This window comes from Oryctolagus cuniculus, chromosome 14 (assembly GCF_051225735.1).
Source record: "Oryctolagus cuniculus isolate XC-2025 breed Fujian yellow rabbit chromosome 14, ASM5122573v1, whole genome shotgun sequence".
NCBI lineage: Eukaryota > Metazoa > Chordata > Mammalia > Lagomorpha > Leporidae > Oryctolagus > Oryctolagus cuniculus.
In genome coordinates, this window is record NC_142880.1 from 61,995,577 (window position 1) to 62,023,462 (window position 27,886).

At 42.1% G+C, this 27,886-nt stretch overlaps 2 long non-coding RNA genes across 12 annotated transcripts in view; one reads left to right on the plus strand and one right to left on the minus strand.

The window, feature by feature from the left end:
• Positions 1-825: 825 nt before the first annotated feature.
• LOC149122345 (uncharacterized) lies at positions 826-11,125 on the minus strand. 2 transcript variants are annotated; one of them, XR_016220141.1, is made up of 4 exons: positions 10,988-11,125; positions 9,251-9,346; positions 2,744-2,850; positions 826-1,342 (listed from the first exon to the last, which is right to left on the minus strand). It is a non-coding gene; the product is annotated as an uncharacterized LOC149122345 (long non-coding RNA). The 2 variants fall into 2 exon arrangements; XR_016220142.1 differs by lacking the exon at positions 10,988-11,125 and adding an exon at positions 10,624-10,884.
• Positions 10,130-27,886, plus strand: part of LOC127492830 (uncharacterized) — a 55,768-nt gene continuing 38,011 nt past the window's right edge. For 5 of the 10 annotated variants that reach the window (XR_016220135.1, XR_016220137.1, XR_016220136.1 and 2 more), the window contains exons 1-3: positions 10,997-11,102; positions 11,415-11,670; positions 14,725-14,803. This is a non-coding gene — a long non-coding RNA (uncharacterized LOC127492830). Of the gene's footprint in view, positions 10,325-10,996; positions 11,103-11,414; positions 11,682-14,724; positions 14,804-20,635; positions 20,769-27,886 lie in introns of those variants that run through there. The other 5 variants (XR_016220140.1, XR_016220139.1, XR_016220132.1 and 2 more) reach the window with 4 other exon arrangements.

A 27,886-nucleotide genomic window follows, 5' to 3' on the forward strand; every position in this document is an offset into this window, starting at 1 on the left:
ACATGGGATGCAGGCATGGTAGGCAGTGGCTTTACCCGCTATGCCACAATGCTGGCATTTACTTTTATGCTGACACAAATAGAGGTGAGTATACTGGGGAATAAAATGAAAATCTTCCTGAATTTTTAGAATAACGTGAAATGTCAAAAACGTCACAGTCAACAGAAGACCACTTCATGCTTTGTCTTCAATACTGCCCTGGGCAGGGGGTAGTAGCATGGTAGTCATCATTACTGACCGTATAAAGAAGCATGACAGACATCCTTTAAGTAAAATTTAAAAGGAAAGAGCTAAAAAACATTCACCGAGCACCTACTATAGACCAGTGATCACACAAAACTCACAGCTACCCTATGAGGTGGTTGCTATATCTGTTTTATCAATGCAAAGATAATATCGACAATGATGCTAGAATTCACATCCAGATCTTCCATTTCTGTGCTCCTGCTACTACATCTGATGTGCTTAAACAGTGAATTATACTCTTTTAGTGCAGAGGTCTGCAAACATTTTCTGTAAAGGGCCAAAGAGCAAGTATTTTAGGCTTTGTAGCCTTGTGATCTCTATCACAATGCTTAAATCTGCCACAGAGCATGGGAGTAGAATGAATATATATGAGGGTGTTTAAAAAGTCCATAGAAAATGGAATTAAAGGATAATGGCCACTTCATAAACTTTTTGAAGACTCCTCATATTCATTTATTCACAACAATATATAAATGATGACCTAAACAAATACAGAGAATATGTAAATGAGTGAATGAATGGATTCCAATAAAACTTCATGACACTAAAATTAGAAGGGAAAAAGAAAGGAAAGAAGAAAGCAAGGGGTGGGGAGGGGAAGAAGGAGGAAGTGGAGTATCATATATTCTTCGAATTGTATCTGGAAACTACATTGAAACTGTTCTGTTTGTATTAATACCACATTAACATGAGATTTGATGAAAACTGTATCATGTATTTATTGTGACCCTGAGAATCTAATGTATTAATAAATTCCTTTTAAAAATAAATAAATAGGGCCGGCGCCGTGGCTCACTAGGCTAATCCTCTGCCTTGCAGCACCGGCACACCGGGTCTAGTCCCAGTCGGGGCGCCGGATTCTGTCCCGGTTGCCCCTCTTCCAGGCCAGCTCTCTGCTGTGGCCAGGGAGTACAGTGGAGGATGGCCCAAATACTTGGGCCCTGCACCCCATGGGAGACCAGGAGAAGCACCTGGCTCCTGGCTTTGGATCAGCGCGGTGCACCGGCCGCAGCGTGCCGTCCTCAGCGGCCATTGGAGGGTGAACCAACGGCAAAAGGAAGACCTTTCTCTCCGTCTCTCTCAGTATCCACTCTGCCTGTCAAAATAAAAATAAATAAATAAATGAAAATAAGCTAAAATAAAAATAAAACATTCAATAAATAAATAAAAATGAGAATTTTTAAAATTGTCACCTATCAGGAAATATTCTTTTTCTTTTTTCAAATGCTTAAAAATGTAAAAGAAATTCTTAATTCATGAGCCATACAAAAACATAGTGATAATTTTCCAACCTCTACATGAGTGAATTATAAAACTCAATTTACTGTGTCACTTTCAACATTCAAAAACTGAAAAAAGATACAAAATGGAGCGTAAAAGATGAAGAGAGAAAATATTACAGTGCATTACCTGTGGTAATTGTGTTATGAAACTTTGTTACCATATTTAATCAAATCTGAAATCATTGATCATGAGATGCACCATTAATTTATATAACATTAAGAAAAAACACTGTTACAAGAGTCCATCGATTGTAATATGCATCCCAATTTAGAGATGTTAGCGATGTTAAATGTGGAAAATTACAGATATATAATGATAAAGTAATGCAGTGGTTTATATACCTGAGTCTCTGTGTGTATACATGTACACTAGTTGGTGATATAAAATATGTTTTCCACCATAGACATAGCCAAAAAATTTTAAAAGCCACTGACCTTACCATGCAGCCTTTTGAAATAATGAAGAGATGAAAATAAACTTTTTAAATTATTCAGATTCTATTATCTTAAAATAATTTTTCCATATTTTTTCATTCTTGCAAAATGTGTGCCTGTTTTTAAAATATCTATAGTCATAACAGAAATTCAATTTATGCTTTTTTCTGTGTATTTCAATGTTGCTACATAATTTTAATAATGCTAATTTTTAGTGGTTCCATAATACTCTAGCAAAACTGATCATTTCTTAAGCATAATGCGGCGAGCCATTTCCTATTGTTTAAGTGTTAGGTTGATTTCTATTTTTCCATGGACATATAATGAACACCTTTTGGATGCTATCTTTTCCTTTTCTTAGAATTTTATTATATCAAATGGTTTAGTTTTTTTCATGATTTTTGAGATGCATTGCCAAATTTCTTAAATATAAAGTAATAATTTATGTGTCCAATGTCTCTCAGAGTATTTTAAAATCGGAAAATATATGCTTATAGGAACAAAAAGTTTATGCTTTTCTCATTAATAAAATAATGCATTCTACATATGAAACTTCAAAAATAATGATTATCTTCAAATAAGTAAATGCCAGGAATTGAGTATCAACCTGGCTGAGAAAAATGTCCAATGATGGATCCCAGCTTTCAGTTGATTCCAACTACCAGAGGGTAAGACAAGTCACAGGTAGAAGTTGCCCTATGTCCATGTTCTGAGACTACTCTTTGAGGAAGACTTAAAAAAGAAAGCAAAGAACTGAAGATGTCTTTAATAATACTTACCTAGATCCAGAGTTGTGATCTTGTTTTCAGACTGAGGAGTTGGCAGGGAAAACCAGTTAAGAGAGGAAGTGACTCATCACATTTCAGGTACATTAAGTTCAAGACTTCTAGGAGTGGAGGACAATGTGGAGTGAGAGGTCAGAATTGAAAATACATTACATAATCATTAGCATAAATATAATAAGTATAATCATTAGCATAAATATGATGATAACTTTATCTATTTTAACTATGAGAGACACCAAGAGACAGAGCGTCACAGATCACAAGGGAGCAGAGGGTAGAGGACTGTATTCTATGGCTGTTTTCCCAGGTTCAAGGGACAGGAGGAAGCAGAGTGGGTGAAGGAAAGGGAACAAGGTGACCCAAGGAGCAAGACAGGAAAGGGTTTCAAGGAGCACATGCCGGCAAAAACACACACTCGGCAAAGCAAGGACTTTGGGCTGGCCAGTGATGGCTACCTGTGGCAATAAGGATATCAGTTTTGATGCTTTGACAGCGCCTGAGAGATCAGGGCAGGGGGAGTAGAAGCTGATTTTTTGGGACTGTCAGTGAAGAGTTAGATATGTGAAGTAGGCTACTCAGAGTAAAGTGGAGAGGGAACAGCAGGATCAAGCAGTTTGTCAAGGCCAAGACACATTCTTGAAGAAGGGGAAGAAGGGGCCAGGGAAGACACAAAAAATATAAATGAGTGGGTGTAGCAAGTTTGTTATATATAAGCTCACCATAGTCAGAGCTATGCAAAATCACATATGTGGGGCTGGCACTGTGGCGCAGAGGGTTGGAGCCCTGGCCTGTAGCGCTGGCATCCCATACGGCAACTGCTTCCAGTCCTGGCTGCTCCATTTCCCATCCAGCTCTCTGCTATGGCCTGAGAAGGTGGTAGAGGATGGCCCAGGTCCTCGGGCCTCTGTACCCACGTGGGAGACCCGGAGGAAGCTCTTGGCTCCTGACTTCAGATCAACTCAGCTTTGGCTATTGCGGTCATTTGTGAGTGAACCAGTGAATGGAAGACTTCTACTTCTCTCTGTAACTCAGTCTTTCAAATAAATAAAATAAATCTAGAAGAGTGATGGTGTCTCTCAACAAGATACACCAGAAGCCGGCGCCGCGGCTCACTAGGCTAATCCTCTGCCTTGCGGCGCCAGCACACCGGGTTCTGGTCCCGGTCAGGGTGCTGGATTCTGTCCCGGTTGCCCCTCTTCCAGGCCAGCTCTCTGCTGTGGCCAGGGAGTGCAGTGGAGGATGGCCCAAGTGCTTGGGCCCTGCACCCCATGGGAGACCAGGGTAAGTACCTGGCTCCTGCCATTGGATCAGCGCGGTGCGTTGGCCACAGTGCGCCGGCCACGGCGGCCATTGGGGGGTGAACCAACGGCAAAAGGAAGACCTTTCTCTCTGTCTCTCTCACTGTCCACTCTGCCTGTCAAAAAAAAAAAAAAAAAAAAAAGATACACCAGAGACAGGCCTGATGAGCATGTCCGTTTATTAGCAGTTAGGCACAGACTTTTATAGGGTAAGAGGGGAAGAAAAAACCTGGGGTAGTAACAGCAATTCCATAGGGCAGAAGGGGCAGCATGCCATAAGACCCCTAACCAATCAGCTTATAGGCCACATAAGCCACGTAGGCCCCTTTGGGCAACCTGCCCACATCTGGAATGTGGGAGTTGCTTATCGGCTCTCTGTTTATGAATCATAAAGGCACAGCCACAAGGCTTCCAACAGGAAGGGGAGATAGAGGAAATGGGCCTGGAGCTCCTGCTGCCTGCCATCAGCCTGGCTCTGGGATCCCTCCCAACCTCCCACATGGGCAGGACAGACAGTCCCACAGGATCACCAACACATGTATGCAAAAATCTCTTAAAATGTGTGTTAACCCGTGCTCTACAGCAATAGCTTTCAAACTTTTCTGACACTGGCCACGTATGAGAAGAAAATATCTAACTGAAACAAAATTTCACCTTGGTATTTTCTTTTAATTTTCCATTTTTCATCCCACTCCTCTTTCTCCTGCTCCTCTTCCTCATCCCCTTCTTCTCTTCTTCCTTCTTATGATTGAGTTCCACTCAATAAATTTCATAACCCACAATTTGGAAAATTCCTTCTACTACAGAGACTGGAAGGGCTAAATTAATTTTCTCAGCCTCCTTTGCAGCTATGCCACTAGAGGTGATCAGGTGTCCAACTTCTGGCCAATGAGATACAGACATCTGCCTGCTGGGGGTACTGGAAAGCATTTGTTTCCTGCTGCTGTGGTTCTGTACCTCTCCTCCCTGCTCTGAAGTTGCGTCATGTCCAAAGTGGAAACAGCCACATTATGACTATGGGTGAAAGGTCAAAAGAATCACAAGGACACTTGACCTAATTTTTGTGGCACTTTCTAGGTCACTAAAATAAAGTTGGGAACAAAATGAACCCAAGGATAACTCCATGCCTATCCCTCACTCACATGTTTACCTTCCTGCCATTAGGCCTGGAGATCCCAGCCAGGTTCAGACCATCTTCCTGCCTTACAGAGAAGACCAGGGCTTCAATACTGCACCTCAAAAACCAGAGAACGTGGGATTATGCACAAAATTCCTTGTTGCCAAGAGGTCTCGAGTGACATTTAAATTCACATTTGTTTCCATAAGAATTTAGGGTCCTCATTTGAAGTGTTTTAGTTTATTTCAAGTCTTAAGAGGATTAATGGACACTGAACAGAGAAGATTCTAACCCTGGCCTAATCCCTGGCTTCTCCCTCTCAGAATTTGTGGATTGAAGGTTCCATCAGTCAGAGGGAGGCAGACAAGTCAAGTGTTCAGGTTTCCCTGGGAATCTACACTAAGGTATGCTAGCCAGGGAGCAAGTCGCAGTCTTGGTCATTTGCATCTTCTGTTGAGGGCCTTAGCGAGAATATGAGAGTCTTTCCAGGTTTAGAGAGCAGACAGGGCTGAACCATTCTTTGGGCCATTGTCAGGCTCAGTATGATCAAGTTACTATGGCACCTTAACATTAGTCAGGTGTCGCTCCCCCTCTTCACGGAGGAACGACACAGGACCCTGCGCTGTTCTTTTGTCTGCTCGGCCCTCCCCGGGTTTGCTGCTGGTTCTTCCCGGGCTGGCTACCGACCCTTCCACCTCCGTGGAGGGGCGGGCCCCCTGCCACTTTCCCCACTTCTGCAGGGGAGCGGCACACTGCCGGCCGGCTCTCTCGGGGGCTGCACAGGTGTTCCTTCAGATAGATGTTCCCCGGTGCATGTTGTCTCTCTCCTCCTTTATAGTCCTCTTCCACCAATCCCAACTCTGCTACCCACACGCCGAGTACGCTGCTCTCCTCCAATCAGGAGCAGGTCCTACAGTTTATTGGTTGAACTGGAGGCAGCTGCGTAGAAGCTGTTTCCTCCTCTCCCAGCGCCATATTGTGGGAGAGCAGATGCATAGAATAAGTCTTAATTCCAGTAACTTAGTCTAGTCCGAGTTGCTCCCAGTTGCTCCCCACAGATCCCCCTTTCTTTTTATTTTTGGCGTTGATACGCCCCGCGGCACATACTCTGCTCTGCTTGCTAGAGTTGCCCACAGGTGCTTACAAGCCCTACCAATCAGGCAAACCGAATCCGGGTCCTCTCTTTGCCATGTTGTGAGGAGGTTTTTAGGTGCTGATGCGCGCCTGTGTTTGGTGCCCTGCAGCGCATGCTCTGCTCTGCTAGAACTGCCTGCAGGTGCTTACCACCTCCCTAATCAGGCAGACCGAATCCAAGCTCTCTCATTGCCGTGCGTGTTGTGGGGAGGCCTTATTTTTCTCTATTTCTCTATCTCCGGGCATTCCTATTTCTCCTATTTTACTTCTATCTACCAGCATTTCTATTTCTCTCATTTTACTTCTAAACTTCTGTTTCTCTTATCCCTGCGGCATCCCGGCGCCCGCCCCGAGGCTGCTTCTCGGTGCCTCGCCCCGGCGGGTTCCCGGCTCTGCGCTGCTTCAGCCCGCGCTTCTCTCATCTGCGCGGCTTCCCGGTGCCCGCCCTGCGGTGGGTTCCTGGCTCTGCGCAGCTCGGCTTCGCGCGCTCCGCGGTCTCCACGGCCTTCGCGCCCGCACCACGGCCTTCGCGCTAGCCCCGCGTTCCCTATCTATTCACGCCCCGTGCTCTCTCTGCACGCGGCGGCTTCCGCGAGTCACACAGCCCAGCTCACGTTTCCACCACCGGCATTCAGTCCAAGTTCCCCGGGCTAACCTGGCGAATTCCAACCTGGCGGCCCACATCTCTGCCTCTGGTTCCAGATTTTCGCCTTTTGCTCCCCGGGCTGACTTGAAGAATTCCAAGATAGCTTACGTCTCCGCCTCGGCCTGCCCCCGCGGCTTCAATTTCCCTAACATTTTTCTCTACCCGGTATGTTTCCCTAACTTTTCTTCCAACAACAATATTCCCCTCTCATTTCTCCCGGCTTCTCCCCACAGTCCGCATCCGAGTCCAAGCCTCCTCCAGGTTTCACTTTCGCTTTCAATCTCCTAGCTTCCCCGCCATAGTCCGCATCCGAGTCTATGAAAGCTTTCACTTTCGCTTTCAATCCTAACTTCTTTCCCACAGTCCATATCCGACTCTATGCCTAGGCTTTCGATAGCTTCTTCCGGCACCTTTTCCGTCCGGCTTTCCCCTAGGCTCTTTGCTAGTCTCTCTCTCCGGTATTTTCCCACTTCTTCCCGTTTCTTCCCTCCTAGGTTTTCTATCCGAGTCACGGCACCATTATGTCGCTCCCCCTCTTCTTGGAGGAACGACACTAAACCCTGCCTAGGCTTCATATGTGAGTCACGGCACCATTATGTCGCTCTCCCTCTTCACGGAGGAACGACACAGGACCCTGCGCTGTTCTTTTGTCTGCTCGGCCCTCCCTGGGTTTGCTGCTGGTTCTTCCCGGGCTGGCTACCGACCCTTCCACCTCCGTGGAGAGGCGGGCCCCCTGCCACTTTCCCCACTTCTGCAGGGGAGCGGCACACTGCCGGCCGGCTCTCTCGGGGGCTGCACAGGTGTTCCTTCAGATAGATGTTCCCCAGTGCATGTTGTCTCTCTCCTCCTTTATAGTCCTCTTCCGCCAATCCCAACTCTGCTACCCACACGCCGAGTGCACTGCTCTCCTCTGATCAGGAGCAGGTCCTACAGTTTATTGGTTGAACTGGAGGCAGCTGTGTAGAAGCTGTTTCCTCCTCTCCCAGCGCCATATTGTGGGAGAGCAGATGCATAGAATAAGTCTTAATTCCAGTAACTTAGTCTAGTCCGAGTTGTTCCCAGTTGCTCCCCACAGTCAGGGTTCTACAGTGAAACAAAACCACTATGGATATATGTGTTCATACACATAGACATGTGTCCCTTAGTAACAGGAATACATTCAGGAATGCATTCTGTACAGTTATTTTGTTATTGTGCAAACATCATAGAATGAACTTACACAAATCAAGAAAAGTGCAATGTCACAAGGCAATAAAATTTTAAGGGTTAGCTTCCATAAATGTGGGCCATAGTTGGCCAAATAGCATTATGAACCACTTATGGTTCAACTTATAATGTTTTGACTTCATGATGGTGTGAAAGCAATGTGCATTCAGTACACTCTACTTTGAATTTTGATATTTTCCCAGGCTAGTGATACACCTTCCCCAGGATACTCTCTTGCAGTGCTGAGCAGGGCCAGGTAGTTGTAACTCCCAGTCAGGCATGCAATCATGAGGGTTTCCAACTGATTCTCTACAGTGTACTGTGTTGCTAAGCTACAACATAAAGTAGGTGCCTTAAATGCATTTTATTTATTTATTTATTTATTTTGACAGGCAGAGTGGACAGTGAGAGAGAGAGAGAGACAGAGAGAAAGGTCTTCCTTTGCCGTTGGTTCACCCTCCAATGGCCGCCAAGGACGGCGCGCTGCGGCCGGTGCACCGCGCTGATCCGATGGCAGGAGCCAGGTGCTTCTCCTGGTCTCCCATGGGGTGCAGGGCCCAAGCACTTGGGCCATCCTCCACTGCACTCTCTGGCCACAGCAGAGAGCTGGCCTGGAAGAGGGGCAACCGGGACAGAATCCGGCGCCCCAACCGGAATTAGAACCCGGTGTGCCGACGCCGCAAGGTGGAGGATTAGCCTAGTGAGCCGCGGTGCTGGCCTAAATGCATTTTCAACAACCATATTTTCAATTCACAATGGGTTTATGTGGATGAGACCCTATCATGAGTATAGAAGCATCTGTACTTATTTCTACTTTGTCAGCTTAATCCAGATTTTACTCAAAAGGAAATGTAGCACTAAGAAAAATTCTTTTAATTTAGCAGTATTTTTCAGAAGCTTAGAAATAATCAGTTTATCAGGAAAGCTTATAATATTTCAGTGTGTTAATTCTCATCATCTTACATACATAGTTTGTATTAAAATATCTGGCATTTATTTCCTTCTGCTTAAAATGCTCCAGAATTTCTGGCATAAAGAAATAAGCTGTGGAGGAAAATTAAGCTTTTTATTTGTCTGCATATAAGCTTCCATTTCCTTACCTGAACATTGAGGGAGTTTGACAAAATTAGCTCTGAAGTCTTTTCAGCTGCAATTTTTTTGGAGTCTATAAGTGATGAGCAGCATAGCCATTTGTCCTGTGGACAAGAGAGTGCAGGTATGTGAATGAAGGGGCATACTAAGTATTTCCATCTGGCAATGACTAACCACATAAAAGCATGGGGTCTGTTCTTTTTCCTTCCCTGTCATCACACCTCACCTCTCCCTCACCATTCCATCACATCTGCCAGGATCAGAGAATCTAGGTTATCAATGGTCAGCCTCAGTAAAGACATTGCCAGATGTTGTACAACGTTGATTTGAGCAAAACAGAGACCTGAATTGTGACCTTTGCCACCAAGATATAAAAAAGGAGACTAGGGGCGATGAGGCAAGCTCTTTTTCAAGAGGTGAGAGTTTGTAGAGCTTCCAGCCTTGTGGAAGAAAGTGGTACTCAACCCGCCCAACCTTAGAGATAGGGGCACCCAGAGAATTTATCTGTTGAGTCATGTGTCTGTGTGTGCTTCTCATCTGGAGCACTGTGCAGGACTCAGGATCCCCAGAAGTGTTCCATGTCCCAGTACAGTTACAAGAATGGGAGAAAGAGCCTGGGGACTGCCCATCTCTCACTATGCGGTGAGGGAGAGTCATGTAAACTTTCTCTCAGCTCGCAGTGAACTATGGAAGTTGGTGGGACATAGAAGCTCGCTTAATACCCACACCAGTGTGGCCTGACAAAGGATCAAGGTCATGGGATGACTACAGACTAGGGTTTTTGGGGTAAAAGGAAACCAGTATGTTCCCATGGGGGTGTACATGCCTGAACTATGCAGTCACCTCAAGTACACCACATCTTACAGCTCACATCAGATAAGGACACAGAGGCTGTAGCCAGCCAAGGAGTGACCATAGCCAGATACAGAATCTTCCCATCACCAACATTCAGCAGGCACCCCGAGATAGTGCCCTTTGTTTTCTGATGCTGAAGCTGTCAGGTACAGAGTAAGAACCCCTGGGAGCTTAAGGGTCAGAAAGGAAGAATGGCTGGGTAAAAGCTTGGAGAAAGTATTAAACAGGTAAGAACTGGTAATGATAATAATAATAACAATACCTATGCTTGACTTAATACATATTGGAGAGAGATTATGGTTCAGTTTAAAAGGGATTAAAACGGTTACAATGTTAGTCTCAGTTTTCTAAATTGTTCTGAATTTGGTTTTCCTATTGCTGGGCAGGCATAGAGGTTAGTCAAAGGAAAATACATTCAGAGAGGGAAAAAATAAGATTCAGGCTTGCATATCGCTGTTTGGTGACTTTCCAATTGATACATGCTCCGTGGAAATGTCTAGAATGATTCTTTTCAACTCAGCATTACCTTTCAAAGAAGATGGATAAGTCTGTTCATACCAGGTGGTTGTGTATGGGTTGATTTAATTCTGCCTGAAGTCAGTCTTGCTCTAATTTCATGACCTTCCCAATAGAAAGAACAGCTGTGATGACTAGAGAGCATTTGGACAGAAGGGAAGCAAAGGAAAGGGAGGATAGCACAGTCATTAGTAATTCTGACTTCATACGACTGGCTGTGATGCTTCTTAGGGGGACAGTTGGACCAAGGCTGTCCTCTATCAGGCACTTTATATTTTCTGGAGAGATAATGTTTAGATAGATGATAGATAGAGAGATAGAATCAATCTGTGTTGTTCCTGGCACACAGGTGATACCCAACAAATGGTAATTACCTGGTTTTTCATTGCATCATTACTGCTAAGAGATCGTCTCTTAAAGTAGCTCCGCAGACTTCAAGCTGAGTTCCTGGAAGGAGCCAGACAGCAGTGGTGGCCCCAAGACTTGCCAGTATGCGGGATGTTCTGGGACTCTGGGAGACAGCCTGTGCTTCTGACTCATTTCCTGTGTTTGGGGACGTCCAGCTGTGCTGCCTGTATCCTTTCCCCTAAGAAATCCCTAGTATGCACTAGTAAAGAGTAGTTTACTCTGTAGCATTTGCACTGAAGAGACTGTTTTCTTCTTCAGTGATTTTGGATTCCTGATTTCAGACCCCCTGCACCAAGAAGCTAGTAGTATATGTGGCTAGTTGCCTTCTGGTTTTACACACTTCCCATCACAGATGATCAACCATGGATAAGTTGCTTGTCTTTCCTCTCCTAGGTGTCAATCATTGTATCAAGAACAGGTGGGAAGAGTTGAGGGCTTTCTGAGTATAAATAAGCTTTGCGTGCAGCACCAGAGACTCCAAGCCTTTTCATCAGTAGAGAGAGCTTCTAAGTGAAGATAAGTAATCCTACAGATAAAATAGATATCAACAACACATGTAAGTCTCCAGTGCCCCCAGAAGTCCTCTGTGATGAGATCATTTCCTCCAATTCTGTTCCAAAGCATGAGATGATGAGTGACTTGCTTAAAGGTAGGCATTTGGTAAGTAGATTTGAACCCATTCCTGTCTGACTTTTTTTTTTTTTTTTTTGACAGGCAGAGTTAGAGAGGGAGAGACAGAGAGAAAGGTCTTCCTTCCGTTGGTTCACCCCGCAAATGGCCGCTATGGCCGGTGCTGCGCCAATCCAAAGCCAGGAGCCAGGTGTTTCCTCCTGGTCTCCCATGCAGGTGCAGGGCCCAAGCACTAGGGCCATCCTCCACTGCCTTCATGGGCCACAGCAGAGAGCTGGACTGGAAGAGGAGCAACCAGGACAGAACAGGCGCCCATACCAGGACTAGAACCTGGAGTGCCGTTGCCACAGGTGGAGGATTAGCCTAGTGAGCCGTGGCACCAGCCTGACTGTGGAGTCTTAATCTTGCCTCTGTGCCAAACTGCCTCACAAGTGTCCTTGGCTGAAGGATAGTGCACATTGGCTGAAAAGAGGGCCTTTGTATTGTTCCAGGGTAGAGGTGGAATCACAGGGTGAACCAAAGGCAACAGATTACAGTTTTTTAACTATAGGGAATGCCCCACTCCCACTCCTTTGCAATGGGATAAGCTGCTTTTTGAGACAGTGAACCCTTGGACTAGGGGTATTTACTGGATTCCTGGACAAGCATGGGTCAGGGCCACTGTGCTGAAATTCCTGCTTCAACTGGAAGACCAGACTGAACAAGTTTCCAGATTGTTCCATGCTTTTTAGAAGACATGCTGTACCAGGTGATTTTTGCTCTTCAGCTGTGCCTGCATGTCTCAGAAGCTGTTCTAGGCCCACTCCTGCCTTAAGTCCTTGCACTGGCTCCAACCTCGGCTGAAAGGTGCTGTCCCGCACAATTCCCAATTTGTTGACCTTTTCAAAGGTGTGAGCCCAGACCACCCCAGCTAGAATTCACTCTGTACTCATCCCTGGCAGACTTCTAATTCTTCTTCCTCTGCTCTATCTGCTTTATTCTGTAATTAATACACAGTTATTCTTAAGTGTTGAAATTTAACTGAAATGTGATCCCTGTTAAACATAAGAGTGGGAATAAGAGAGGGAAGAGATGTGCAATTCGGGACATGCTCAAGCTGACTTGCCCCAAATGGTAGAGTTAGAAACATACCAGGGGACTCCAATTTAATCCCATCAAGGTGGCATGTACCAATGCCATCTCACTAATGCAAGTGATCAATTTCAGTTCACAATTGATCATAATGAAAGGACTAAGAGTCAAAGGGAGCACATAAACAAGTCTAGTAACTGCTAATACTAACCGATAGAATAAATAAAGGGGAGAGTGATCCAATATGGGAAGCGAGATACTCAGCAGACTCATAGAATGGCGGATGTCCTAAACAGCACTCTGGCCTCAGAATCAGCCCTAAAGGCATTCCGATCTGGCTGAAAAGCCCATGAGAGTATTTCAGGCATGGAAAGCCAATACACTCAGGCAAAAACAAAAAAACAAACAAACAAAAAAAACAAACTAAATGAAAGATCTCTGTGAGTGAGATCCCAGTGGAAAGAACAGGTCTTCAAAGAAGGAGGTACCTTTCTCTGAAGGGAGGAGAGAACCTCCACTTTGACTATGACCTTGTCTAAACAAGATAAGAGTCGGAGAACTCAAGGGGCTTCCATAGCCTTGGAAACTCGTGACTGGTGCATAGGGAGATTACTGATGCCATAAATAGGAGTGTCAATTTGTAAAGTCAACAACAGGAGTCACTGTGCACTTACTCCTCATGTAGGATCTCTGTCCTTAATGTGCTGTACATTGAGATTTAATGCTATAACGAGTACTCAAACAGTATATTTCACTTTGTGTTTCTATGGGGGTGCAAACTGTTGAAATCTTTACTTAATGTATACTAAACTGATCTTCTGTAAAAAAAAAAAAAAAAGAAGAAGAAGAAGAAGAAGAAGAAATTATCAATTCCCAACTTGACTCTCACTGGGATTAAACATGACAATAGGTCTGATCTGATTTCATCATCATTTAAAAAATCATCTATTATTTTTCACTTTATGTTTCTGTGTGGGAGCAAACTGTTGAAATCTTTACTTAATGTATGCTAAACTGATCTTCTGTATATAAAGAGAATCGAAAATGAATCCTCATGTGAATGGAAGGGGAGAGGGAGTGGGAAAGGGGAGGCTTGCGGGTGGGAGGGATGTTATGGGGGGGAAGCCATTGTAATCCATAAGCCGTACTTTGGAAATTTATATTCATTAAATAAAAGTTAAAAAAAATAAAGAAAAAAAAACATTTTCATGAGAGAAGATATTATCTGATTGACCAATTGTCATAACATCATTTTTCAAATTTTCTACTCTTCCTTAATTCAAATGAAATACCATTATTGCCACAAAGTAAGTGAGTAAATGTTTTTATGTACTAGAAGTTAGCTCAGGGCTCTATTGGTTTATCACTTTGTGCATTATTTTCATACATATATAATTTCATATTATACATTTTGAATTATGATGAATTATGCTATTAGAAAATTTATAATGATAAATATTTGTGATTTGTAAATATAATTATCTGGGGGATAAATGACAGTTTTAAACATTGCAATTTTCACCAATAAAATGGTGCATCAACTTTAAAAAAAAAAAAAAAACTCTGTCCTGTCAGGTAATTTTTTTCTTTAATTCACTCACTGTCTTCTTTTTGAAAAAAGTTATTTTGTTTATTTTAAGATCAGAGTTATAAAGAAAAAAGTAGAGAGCGAGAGAGAGAGAAATCTTCCATCGACTGATTTACTCCTGAAGTGGCTGCAACAGCCAGGGCTGGGCTGGACTGAAGCCAGGAGCTTCTTCTGGGTCTCCCACCTGGTGCAGGGGCCCAGGCACTTGGGCCATCTTCCTTTGCTGCCCCAGGCACATTATCAGGGAGCTGGATTGGAAGTGGAGCAGCTGGGACTACAATCAGCACCCATATGAGATGCCAGCATAGCAGGCGGAGGCTTTACATGCTATGCCACAATGCCAGCCCCCATTCATTGTCTTTTATGTCTCCTTCTCTGATTGCTTCATGATTCAAAGAGTTTTTTTTTCTTTAGCATCCTAGCACCTGAAATACTTCCTGACACATTGTAGAGTAGAATCAGCAGTTTAAGCTCAGCTTCTGCCAAGACCAAGGTAAGAGTCTTTGTGTAAATCATTTCTTCACTCTGGGTGCCAGTTTCCTCTTGGGTTCTGTATGTGTGTGCTTCAAGAAGTTCACAGAAAAGTGGGTGTTTAGCCTAGGGGTTAAGACACCCACATTCCACATCTGAGTTCCTAGGTTCAATTACCAGCTCAGGTTCCTGACTCCAGCTTCCTGCCAATACAGATCCCAACGACTCAAATAATTGGGTTTCCAGCTCCCAGATTCAGCCTATCCTTCAGCCAACCATTGCATGAGATTGGGGAGTGAACCAATAGATGGGATGTCTGTCTCTTAATTAAATAAGTAAAATTAAAATTTAAAAATTCATGAAAAATGGAACTAAAAGTTTATTTTTATGTAAAAGAATTTTGAATTCCATGAAGATGATATATCTTCTAAAGGTTCAATGAAATATGTGTTATGAGAAAACTACATATGAATTTCAAAAAAAAGTTTGCAACTAAATATAATTCTATTTTCTGTGGACTTTCTGAATTACCCTATGCATATCCTCTAAAAATTCCTTTAAAATTCAGTTGGATGGGGTTTATTGTTTGCCTGTTATATACCAGATAATTTCAAATGAAGACCAATACAGACACAAGAAGAAAATATGCCAATGTTCTCTTTTGAGTCCTATTTTGTTCTGATGCAGCTGGGCTGCTACCTGAGCCTTTGCACACTCAAGGTTCTTTGTTGCTCTGGAAGCCACTTATTATTGGAGACACACCATTGCAAGATCAATCTAGTTAGTGACTGGCACGTGCCTGCCACACCTCCTCTATGAACCTTCATGCTGGGGATTTTCCATCGCTTGGTTACTGCTTAGGGGAAAATTTTTAGAGCAGCTGGAAACAGCATTGATGATCTGCTCCTATTACTGGTATAAATCATGTTGATTGGGGTATCTAACCACAGTGGGGACACATCAGCTGGGAATGATTTGATTTTTTTATCCACACATTAGATGAGCTTTACTATTGTTTTCACATGTAATTAGATGGCTTCATATGAATACAGGGGAACCATGTTACATGAAATTATATACTTATTAGAAAACTATAATCTTAGATAATTATTAGATAATATCTGATATATGTGAGAGATTAAAAAACTCACAGAGATGCATTTTGTGAAAAAAGTAGGCATAAATTTCAAAATTTAGACATTATTATAGAATAAGTGGAATCAAAGCCATCTGTCTAGGTTGCATTATTGTCTGCTTATTCACAAGCATGCTAGATTGTTTTTATTGATATCAACTTGGGATGTAATTTTAAAAACCTGCTAATACAGAAAAGTTAGTTTAATTGTCTTGTCAACTAGGATTCTCTGTTTCAAAGTTCTGCACCAGTGGTCTACAATAATGTCAGTGATCCATTTCCATAAAATAAAGCTCCCAAAAACTTAGTGGCTTAAAGCAGCAATTTATTATTTCTTTTGATTTTGTGGGTTCAGCCAAATGGCTCCACTCTTGTCTGGAATCAGTGCTATAACTGCATGGAGTTGGGAGCCAGTCTGGGGATATCAGCTGCAACACTTTAATTCTCCTCCTTTTGGCCTCCCCATATGGCTAACTTGGGCTTCCTCACATGATGCTCTCAAAACTCAGACTTAGGACATCAGATTTAGGTCATCTAAATCAGGTTTAGATATGAATGAAGCACCTATGCTGCAGGTCCCTGGGTGTGGCGCCCTTGTGTCCAAAGATCTCTGAATGAAGACAAGTTGTCTGCCTCTCCAAATACCTAACATACAAAGGTGATTCAGGGAGAGAGCACTCAAAATGAGAGGAAAATGAAGCTCATAGCAGTCCTAGTTCATAGTTCATAATAATTTTTTCATGAAAAATGGAATTCAAAGATAAGCTTATCATTGGTACAGTTTTTTTTACCTTCACCTGTCTGAATTATTATTTTGATTAATATAAATAGAGCAGATCTCATGTATTTCATAGATAATGTACTAAGAAGATAACCATACTTTCCTTCCTCTCCACTCCATTCTTTTCATTAATTTTTGCAAAAATGTAAGTTATTCTACTCTATGATCACAGGCTTAATTTACCAATACCTAGAATATCCAACAAGTAAAAAGTAGGAATACCATAGTTGCACAGAAGTATAGACAAGGGCTAAAAATAACAACTGTAGCACAACATGTCCATTTAATTCCTATATACTTTTTGTATGCTATATTAATTGTCACATATCAGAGAAAACATGATATTTGTCTTTTTGAGACTAGTTTATTTCACTAAGCATAATGGTTTCCAGTTGTATCCATTTTTATTGCAAAAGCCAGGATTTCTTTGTTATAACTGAGTAGTATTCCATAGTGTATATATGTATTTATATGTATACACACCATATTTTCTTTATCCACTCATCAGTTGATAGACATCTGGGTTGATTCCATATCTTAGCTATTGTGAATTGAGCTGCAATAAACATGGGGTGCAACAGCAGACTCATAGAATGGCAGATGTCCTAAACAGCACTCTGACCTCAGAATCAGCCCTTAAGGCATTTGGATCCAGCTAAAAAGCCCATGAGAGTATTTCAGGCATGGAAAGCCAAGACACTCTGGTAAAAGAAAAAAAAATGACCTAAATGAAAGATCTCTGTGAGTGAGACCCCAGCGGAAAGAACAGGCCATCAAAGAAGGAGGTACCTTTCTCTGAGGGGAGGAGAGAACTTCCGCTTTGATTATGGCCTTGTCTAAATAAGATCAGAGTTGGAGAACTCAAGAGGCTTCCATAGCCTTGGCAGCTCATGACAAGAGCCTCCAGAGATTACTGACGTCATAAATAAGAGTGTCAATTGTTAAATCAACAACAGGAGTCACTGTGCACTTACTCCCCATGTAGGATCTCTGTCCTTAATGTGTTGTACAATGTGAATTAAAGGTATAACTAGTACTCAAACAGTACTTTATACTTTGTGTTTTTGTGTGTGTGCAAACTCTTGAAATCTTTTCTTAGTATGTACTAAATTGATCTTCTGTATTTAAAGATAATGGAAAATGAATCTTGATGTGAATGGGATGGGAGAGGGAGTGGGAGATGGGAGGGTTGCAGGTGGGAGGGAGGTTATGGGTGGAAAAAAGCGGCTATAATCCAAAAGTCGTACTTTGGAAATTTATATTTATTAAATAAAAGTTAAAAAAAACATGGGGTACAAATAACTCTTTCATATGTTGATTTCATTTCATTTGATTACATTCCCATGTGGCTGGATCATATGGTAGATATATTTTCAGATTTCTGAGGACTCTCCATATCATCTTCCATATTGGTTATACCTGTTTATGCTCCCACCAACAGTGTATTAAGGTACTTTTCTCCTTAATCCTCACCAACATTTATTTATTTATTCATTCATTCATTCATTTTTTGATAATTGCCATTCTAATTGGGATGAGGTAAAACCTCTTTGTGTTTTTTACTTGTATTCCCTGATAAAGTGGGCATCTTTGTCTGGTTCCAGATCTTAGCGAAAGTGCTTCCAACTTCCACATTCAATATGGTGCTGCCTGTGGGTTTGTTATTAATCACCTTGATTGTGTTGACGTATGTTCCCTGTATACTCAATTTGCTTAAGGCTTTTATCATGAAAGGCTGTAGTATTTTTATCCAATGCTTTCTCTGCATCTATTGAGATCATTATGCGGTTTTTATTCTTCAATTTGTTAATGTGATTTATCACATTTATTGATTTGCCTATGTTGAACCATTGCTGCCTACCAGGGATAATGTCCACTTGATCTGGGTGAATAATCTTTCTGATGTGTAGTTGGATTCAATTAGCTAGTATTTTGTTGAGGATTTTTGCATCTGTTAATCATGGATATTGGTATATAGTTTTCTTTCTTTGTTGTTTCTTTGTTTAAAAAATCCCATTTCCCAATTTTGGCTTTGAATCCTGTGCTTCTATGATATTTTCCAAGAAGTCTTTGCCTATGTCAATGTCTTAAAGAGTTTCCCCAATGTTCTCTAGTAATTTGATGAACTCAGGTCATAGATTTAGGTCTTCAATCAATTTTGAGTGGATTTTCATGTATAGTGTAGGGTAGAGGGCTTGTTTCATATTTCTACAAGTGGAGATCCAGTTTTCCCAGCACTATTTGTTGAAGAGACTATCCTTGCTCTGGGGTAGATTTTAGCTCCTTTGTCAAAGATAAGTTGTTTTTAAATGCATGGATTGATTTTTGGAGTTTCTATTCTTTAAGATTTATTTATTTATTTGAAAGGCAGAGTTACAAATGGAGGGAGAGGGAGAGGGAGAGCGAGAGAGAGAGAGAGAGGACTTCCATCTGCTGGTTCACTCCCCTGATGGCCAGGCTGATCTGAAGCCAGGAGCTTTTCTGGGTCTCTCATACGGTACAGGGGCCCAAGAACTTGGGCCAACTTCCACTGCTTTTCCAGGCCATAGAAGAGAGCTGGATCAGAAGTGGAGCAGTGGGACTTGAACTGGCACCCATATGAGATGCTGGCACTGCAGGCGACAGCTTTACCTGCTACTCCATTTTTGTGCCAGTACCAGTCTGTTTTGATTAAAACTGCCCTGTAGTATATCTTGAAATCTGGTATTATGGGGGCCGGCACTGTGGCATAGCAGATAAAGCCACCATTTTTTTTGTCTCTCTCTCTCCATTTTTTGTGTCTTCTATTTATTTCTTTAATGTTTTATAATTTTCATTGTCGAGATCTTCGACATCTTTGGTTCATTTTATTCCAAGATACTTAATTTTTTGTAGCTATTCTGAATGGGATTGATCTTAGAAGTTCTTTCTCAGCCACGGTGTTATCTGTGTACACAAAGGCTATTGATTTTTTTGGTGCGTTAATTTTATGTCCTGCTACTCTACCAAACTCTTTTATGAGTTCCAATAGTCCCTTAGTGGAGTATTTTTGTTCCCCTATGTATAGTATCATGTCATCTGCAAATAGGGGTAGTTTGACTTTCTCCTTTCCAATTTGTATCCTTTGATTTCTTCTTCTTGCCTAATGGCTCTGGATAAAACTTCCAGGACTATCTTGAATAGCAATGGTGAGAGTGGGCATCCTTGTCTGGTTCCAGACCTTAGTGGGAATGCTTTCAACTTTCCCCCATTCAATAAGATGCTGGCTAAGGGTTTGTCATCAATTGCTTTGATTGTGTTGATGTATGTTCTATCTATACCAAATTTGCTTAACTTTTTCATCATGAAAGGATGTTGTACTTTATCAAATGCTTACTCTGTATCTCTTTAGATAATTATATGGTTTTGTTCTTCAGTTTGTTAATGTATCACATTTATTGATTTGTGTTTTTTTTAAAGATTTATTTTATTTATTTGAAAGAGTTACAGAGAGTAGAGCCAGAGAGAGAGGTAGATCTTCCATTCTATTCCATTCACTCTCCAAATGACTGCAATGGCCAGAGCTGAGCAGATCTGAAGCCAGGAGCCAGGAGCTTCTTCCAGGTCTCCCACATGGCTGCAGGGACCCAAGGAGTTGGGCCATCTTCAACTGCCTCCCAGGCCATAGCAGAGAACCAGATCAGAAGAGGAACAGCCAGGACTCGAAGCAGTACCCATATGGGATGCCAGTGCTACAGGCTGGGGCTTTAACCTGCTGCACCACAGCACCAGCCCCCGTATTGATTTGTGAATGTTGTATCATCCCTGCATACCATGGATAAATCCCACTTGGTCTGGGTGAATGATCTTTCTGATGTGTTGTTAGATTTGATTGGGTACTATTTTGTTAAGGATGTTTGTGTCTATGTTCATGAGGGAAATTGGTCTGCAGTTCTCTTTCTCTGTTTTATCTTTTTCAGGTTTAGGAATTAAGGTGATGCTGGCTTCATAGAAAAAACTTGGGAAGATGCCCTCCCTATCAATTGTTTTGAATAACTCCAGAAGAATTGGAGTTGGTTCCTCTTTAAATTTCTGAATAAATCAGCAGAGAAACCATCATTCCTGGACTTTTCTTTGCTGGGAGGGTCTTTATTACTAATTCAACTTTTGTCTTGGTTATTGATTTTCTATATCTTCATGGATAAATTTAGGTAGGTTGTATGTGTCCAGGAATCTATCCATTTCTTCTAGGTTTCCAGGTTTGTTGGCTCTTTCTAGTAATTTTTGATGATTCTTTTTATTTCTGTGGCGTCTATTATTATATTTCCTTTTTCATCTCTAATTTTATTGATTTTTGTCTTTTCCTTCTTTCTTTGATTAGTTGGGCTAGTGTTTTTTTTTTTTTTTCAAAAAGCCAGCTCTTCATTTCCCTGATCTTTTCTATTTTTTTCAGTTTTGTTTATTTCTTCTTTAATTTTAATTATTTCCTTTCTATTACTAATTTTTGGTTTGATTTGTTGTTGTTTCTTTAGTCACTTGAGATGTATTGATAGCTCATTTATTTGATACCTTTCCAATTTCTTGATGCAAGCACCAGTTGCTAAAAGCTTCCATCTTTACACTGTTTTGCTGTATCCAGTAAAGTTTTTTTTTTTTTTTTTTTTTGGACAGGCAGAGTGGACAGTGAGAGAGACAGAAAGAAAGGTCTTCCTTTACCATTGGTTCACACTCCAATGCTGCTGCAGCCGGCGCACTGCAGCTGGCACACTGTGCTGATCCAAAGCCAGGAGCCAGGTGCTTCCTCCTGGTCTCCCATGCAGGTGCAGGGCCCAAGGACTTGGACCATCCTCCACTGCACTCCCGGGCCATAGCAAAAAGCTGGACTGGAAGAGGAGCAACTGGGACAGAATCTGGTGCCCCGACCGGGACTAGAACCCGGGGTGCCAGTGCCACAGGCAGAGGATTTGCCTATTGAGCCATGGCACCGGCCTCTAGTAAGTTTTGATATGTTGTATTGTTGTCTTCATTGATTTCTAGAATTTTTTTATTTCTCTTCTGATTTCTTCTTTGACCCACTGTTCATTAAGGTGCATGTGTTTTACATATATTCTAGGGATTCTTGAGCTGTTAATTTCCACAGAAGATGCATGGTATGATTTTGATTTTTTTGAATTTGCTGAGACTTACTTTAAGGCCTACCATGTGGTATATCCTAGAGAAAATCCCATGTACTGATGAGAAGATTGTGTATTCTGAAACTGTGGGATGAAAAGTTCTGTAGGTATCAGTTAAGTCCATTTGGTTCATAGTGTCAGTTAGCTCTATTGTTTCTTTGTTGATTTCCTTTCTATTTGAACTGTCCATTGCTGAAAGTGGGGAGTTGAATTACCCCATTACTATTGTATTAGATTCTATCTCTCCCTTTAGATCCATTAACATTTGTTTTAAATAGCCAGGTGCCCTGGCATTGGTTGTGTGTGTGTGTGTGTGTGTGTGTATATATATATATATATAATAGTCATATCTTCCTGTTAAATCGATCATTTAATCATTATATAGTGCCCTTTTTTAATAAAGATTTATTTTTATTTATTTGAAAGTCAGAGTTACACAGAGAGAGGAGAGACAGAGACAGAGACAGAGAGAGAGAGAGAGAGAGGTCTTCCATCCAATGGTTCACTCCCCAATTGGCTGCAATGGCTGGAGCTGCACTGATCTGAAGCCAGGAGCCAGGAGCTTCTTCTAGGTTTCCCATGTGGGTGCAGGGGCCCAAGGACTTGGACCATCTTCTACTGCTTTCCCAGGCCATAGCAGAGAGCTGGGTAGGAAATGGAGCAGCCAGGACTTGCACCGGCACCCATATGGGATGCCAGCACTTCAGGCCAGGGTGTTAACCCACTGTGCCACGGCACTGGCCCCCCATAGTGCCCTTCTTTGTCTCTTAACAGTTTGTATTAAAGTCTATTTTGTTTATTAGAATTGCTATACCTCCTCTTTTTTTGCTTTCTGTCTTTATATCCTTTCATTTTCAGTCTGTAGGTATCTTTGTTGGTGTGTGTTTCTTGTAGGCAGCAAATGAATGGGTCTTGTTTTTTAATCCAGTCAGTCTGTGTCTTCTAACTGGAGAATTTAGGCCATTTACATTCAAGGTTACTACTGATAAGTAATGATTTGACTCTGCCATTTTTCCATAATATTCCTGTTGTTTACTTTGGATTTCCCTTGTACTTTTACTGGGGAATTTCCTGCCTTTACATTCTTTCATGGTGATAACTACCTTCTGCATTTTTGTGTGTATCACATAATTAAGCATCTTTTGTGAGTTGGATGAGTAGTGACAAATTCTTTCAATTTATGCTTGTTATGGAATGTCTTTATTTCACCTTAATTCATAAATGAGAGCTTTGCAGGGTACAGTATTCTGGGTTGACAGTTTTTTTTTTTCTTTAGACTTGGACTAAGTCTCTCCATTCTCTCCTAGCCTGTAGAGTTTCTGATGAGAAGTCAGCTATTGAGTCTAATCGGAGATGCTCTGAAATTAACCTGGCGTTTCTCTCATGTACATTTTAGAATCTTTTCTTTTTACTGTTGAAAGTTTGACTGTAATGCATCGTGGTGAAGATCCTTTCTTATCATATCTTTTAGGATTTCTATGGTCCATAGAATTTTGAAGTCCACAAGGACACCAGTTGTCAGTCTCTCCTATAGTGGTGCAGGGGGCATTCCTTGATTAGAGCTGAGTTCTGCCTTCTCTTTTCTCATTTGGCTTTTTGCCTCAATTTTCCCAGTCCTCTGTTCTTGCAAGCTCCTCATCCTGCTCTCTGGGTTTTAACTGTATAACCTGAGACCTCTCTTTTTCTCTTTTTCTTTTCCTTTTCTTTCTGTTTCTTTCAATTCTTTTCCTTTCAAAAAGCACAGAGTTGGAGACAGAGAGAGACAGAGTTAGAGATCCCACCCACTGGCTCACTCCAAAGAGCCTGGGCTGGGCCAAGCTGAAGCCAGGAGCCTGGAACTCAATCTGGGTTACTCAAGTGGGTGACAGAGACTCAGTTATTTGAGAAGCAACCTGCTGCCTCCCAGGATGTACATTAGCAAGCTGGAATCAGAAGCAGAGCTGGGACTCAAACCCAGACACTTTAATATGGAACCCAGGCATCACAAATGGAAGTTTAACAGCTGCACCAAATGCCTGCCCAAGAATCCCTTTATTTTACATGAAATGAGGCACATTTCAATAGCTGACTAACTTTATCCTGAGGATCTCTTCTGCATCATTTGGAGCCCAGAAAGTATCACTTTATCTTAAAAGGTCCTGTCTCTTTTAGTCCGAATTGCTGGTGTTCTCATCAATACAGGTCTTTGAAGTTTTACTTGTTTTCTGTGCATCAAACTATAAATTCACTTCATTTTAATAAAATCTTCCCCATGGATTTCTACAAGACAGGTACCTCTTTCTTTTGGAGTGCAAGTCAGGGTTCTGTGAAGAAATCCTCCAAAGATTCTCACATCTTTCTGAGGTCCTAACAGAGGGTTGCACATCATAAATCTATGCCATAAAATGTGTCAAGTGCCCTGGATTTGATCTTTACCTTGAGGCTTTTCCTTTACTGAACAATCCTTTTCCTCATGGAGAGGTTGGAAGTGAGAAGCAGTTTTATTTTCCAACCTGGCAAGTCCATGAATGGAAACATTTCCTCTCAATTCTGTTTTCAAAAGGAATAGCTTCTTCAGCTCATTTCCGATTTATGATGTGCATGCTTTATCATAGGTGGCTAAAAGATGCCAGCTTTCACTCTTTCACTTTCATCATTATGCTTGAGCATCTTTTTAGCCAGATCCATAAATCATTGATGTTTTCTATCCTCCAGGTCATTATAGCCAAACAATTCTGACCTACTCGATAAGAGTTTTTCTCTCTTTAGCTTCCAGTAGCAAGTACTTACCTGCTTTTCCAACTTCCATTTACTAGTCTCTTTGCTACCCTTCCAACTTCTGTCTTCTCCCTGACCTAGGTTAATGCCATGTATTTTAGATTTTTGTTATTGTATCACTACACTTCTAGTTACATATTTCTGTATCAGTAATATTTGTTGTGTAACAAATGACCCTAAAGCTCAGTAACTGAAAACAAAAGCTATGTATTGTTTTTCATGATTCTATGGTTGACTGGATGAGCCTTCCACTGTTACCACTTATTCAATCATAGGATGGTATTCATTGGAAGTACTCCATGTGGCTACTTCATATGGCTCACTTGGGCTTCCTCACATACATAGTAGTTTGTTCTACATGGCTAAAATTACCAGGTATTTCACTCTCCTTGTGTTCTGTCCAGCAAAGTATCTGGACCACTTTTCATGGTGACTGATGGCTCCAACTGAACAAGGTTAGAAGCTGTTGAGTTCCCAGAAGCCTAGGACTAAAACTAGTGTAGCATTACTTCTTATGCATTTATTGGTCAGAGAAGGTCACAGGGCCAGCCTTGGAGAAAGAAAAAATAGATGTCACCTTTTTTTAAATTGTTTATTTATTTATTTATTTACAGGCAGAGTGGACAGTGAGAGAGACAGAGAGAAAGATCTTCCTTTGCCGTTGGTTCACCCTCCAATGGCCGCCGCGGCCGGCGCGCTGCAGCCGGCCCACCACGCTGATCCAATGGCAGGAGCCAGGTACTTATCCTGGTCTCCCATGGGGTGCAGGGCCCAAGCACCTGGGCCATCCTCCACTGCACTCCCTGGCCACAGCAGAGGGCTGGCCTGGAAGAGGGGCAACCGGGACAGAATCCAGCACCCCGACCGGGACTAGAACCTGGTGTGCCGATGCTGCAAGGTGGAGGATTAGCCTAGTGAGCCGTGGTGCCGGCCAGATGTCACCTTTTGCTAGGAGGGATGGCTAGAATCTTTAGTCATCTTAATCCACCCAGTAGCAATGACCCTAAGGCAGTACAAAATCTAAAGTTTCTTGCTTTCTTAGATTTTACTTTAATCACACATGAGACTTTCTTCATAAGACTTACTTGCTCTGTGAAAGCAAAGACTAGAGAATAGTTATGTACCTCTCTTAGCAGTTTAAACAGAGTGTACCACATAGTATGCACTCAAGAAATGATCTCTGGGGTGGGCATTTGGTCTAGTGGTTAAGCTACTGGTTAGAACACTTGCATCCCATTCTGGAGTATCCTGGGGTCAGTACCTGGCTCCGGCTCCTGATTCCAGCTTCCTACTAATATGGACCCTGGGAGACAGGGGTTATGGATCGAGTAGTGGGTTCTCCATGTGGAGACCTGCATTGAATTCCTGGCTCCCAGGTTTGGCCTGGTCCAGCTACAGTCATTGTGGGCATTTGGGGAGTGAACCAACAGATAAGATAGATCTTTCTTCTCACTCTCACCCAAATACATTTTAAAAATTCTTTTTCTGAAAAATTTTTGAGGGAATGTTGGTTGAATGAAATACCTAATCTGACTTCTTTTGTAAAAATATTTTATTTATTTATTTGAAAGGTAGATTACAGATGGAGAGAGGGAAAGACAGAGAGAAAGATCTTCCATTCACTGGTTCACTCCCCTAAATGGGCACAATGGCCTGAGCTGAGCCTATCTGAAGCCAGGTGCCAGGAGCTTCTTCCAGGTCTCCCACATGGGTGCAGGGGCCCAATCACTTGGGCCATCTTCTACTGCCTTCCCAGGCCATAGCAGAGAGCTGGGTCAGAAGAGGAGCAGATGGGACTTGAACCAGCACTATATGGGATGCAGGCGCTGCAGGCAGCAGCTTTATCCACTATGCTACAATCCTGGCCCTTTAGTCTGACTTTTCTAATATACATATTATTTTTTTGTAATTCCACTTAGGATGGATTTTCCAGCTCTAACAAAAACCTGATTAACAAACAGTAGAGTATCTTCCATTGGTTGGTTTGACAGCAGTTTTACTATAAGTAACATATTCTTTAATAAAAGGGAGATTTTCATAGGATCTTCTTCTAGGACAGCAATTCTTAACCCTCACTGCATAATAGAATCATTCAGGGCACCTTTAAAAATACCTGCCAGGGCCCCTTCACCTGTTCTGACTACATCAGAACCCCAAATGCATTAGGGTTTGTCCGTGTGTAGGTCTAATGTGCACACCAACTTTTAACTATCTTCCATTTCAAGAAGATAAGTTTGGTCCTATCTTACCCAGCTTCAATCACAGAAGTCCAAACTTTTTATCTCTTTTATAGGGGTGGGCAGACTTGTGAACAATTTAGGTCACCAAAAAAGGATTAAATACTAAGATAACATGTGAACACACTAGGCTATCTAGAGAGTCTAGGACTCTCTGCCTTCATGAAGTAGAACAATCACTGAAATGTTTTTCCTGGCATCTTTATGGCTGGTCTACATGAAAGACATTCAATTTGTGATTGTTTAGTAAGAGGCAGGATCTGCCGTGCAGCATCTGCAGGGCGTTTGTATTTGTGCACTGGCTCCCAGCTGTGTAGCCAAGCTAAACTTGTTGATCATCTTCTGTACGTCCTGAAGGGCAGGCATTGGCATCCGTGTGTGGCAGCTCAAGATGTTCTTTCTGTGCCTCCATGGCAGGGGATTTCAAAGCCCAATGCCTGACTAGCTCCAAAGGTTTCTTTTCTAAGGAAGAGATGCCAACTCCTTTTCTTCGAATTGTACAGAGCTAATTCTTGTGGACACCTTTACACTAAGGAGAAGGGCAAAGATTGCTATGGAAAAGTTTTCTAAAGCATCATTCCTCTAGGGCTAAACAATGCTTTTCATAGGCGAGAAGAGTCAAGGTTAGGATGCTTTACTATCTGGACACTTCCGCAGGTAGGGTCAGATGTGGTTATTTCCTGCTGTTATAGCCCAGGTGGGTCGGTATTGAAGATCAGCATTTACAATTTAGCAAGTCAGGTTTTTTAAAAATAAAATCTTACTACTGAGGTCCACATAGAGGTTCAGTTTAGAGGTCACATAAAGAAAATCCGGGTCTTGTCTACATCTCCTGATTTCCCTGTCACTCTCAGCCTCTTGTAGTCTGGGCTCTATCCTCACCATTCCACTCAAAATTGTCTGGCACTGCTGAACCAATGGACAATTTAAATTCCTTAGCTGACTGTACTTCTCAGTTGTGTTTAACCAGATGTGTCTCTCTAAATTCTTTACTTCTTTTTCTTCTCTAACAATATGCCTCACTTGTTCTCTTTGACCATTCATTCTGTTCTGCCCATAAATT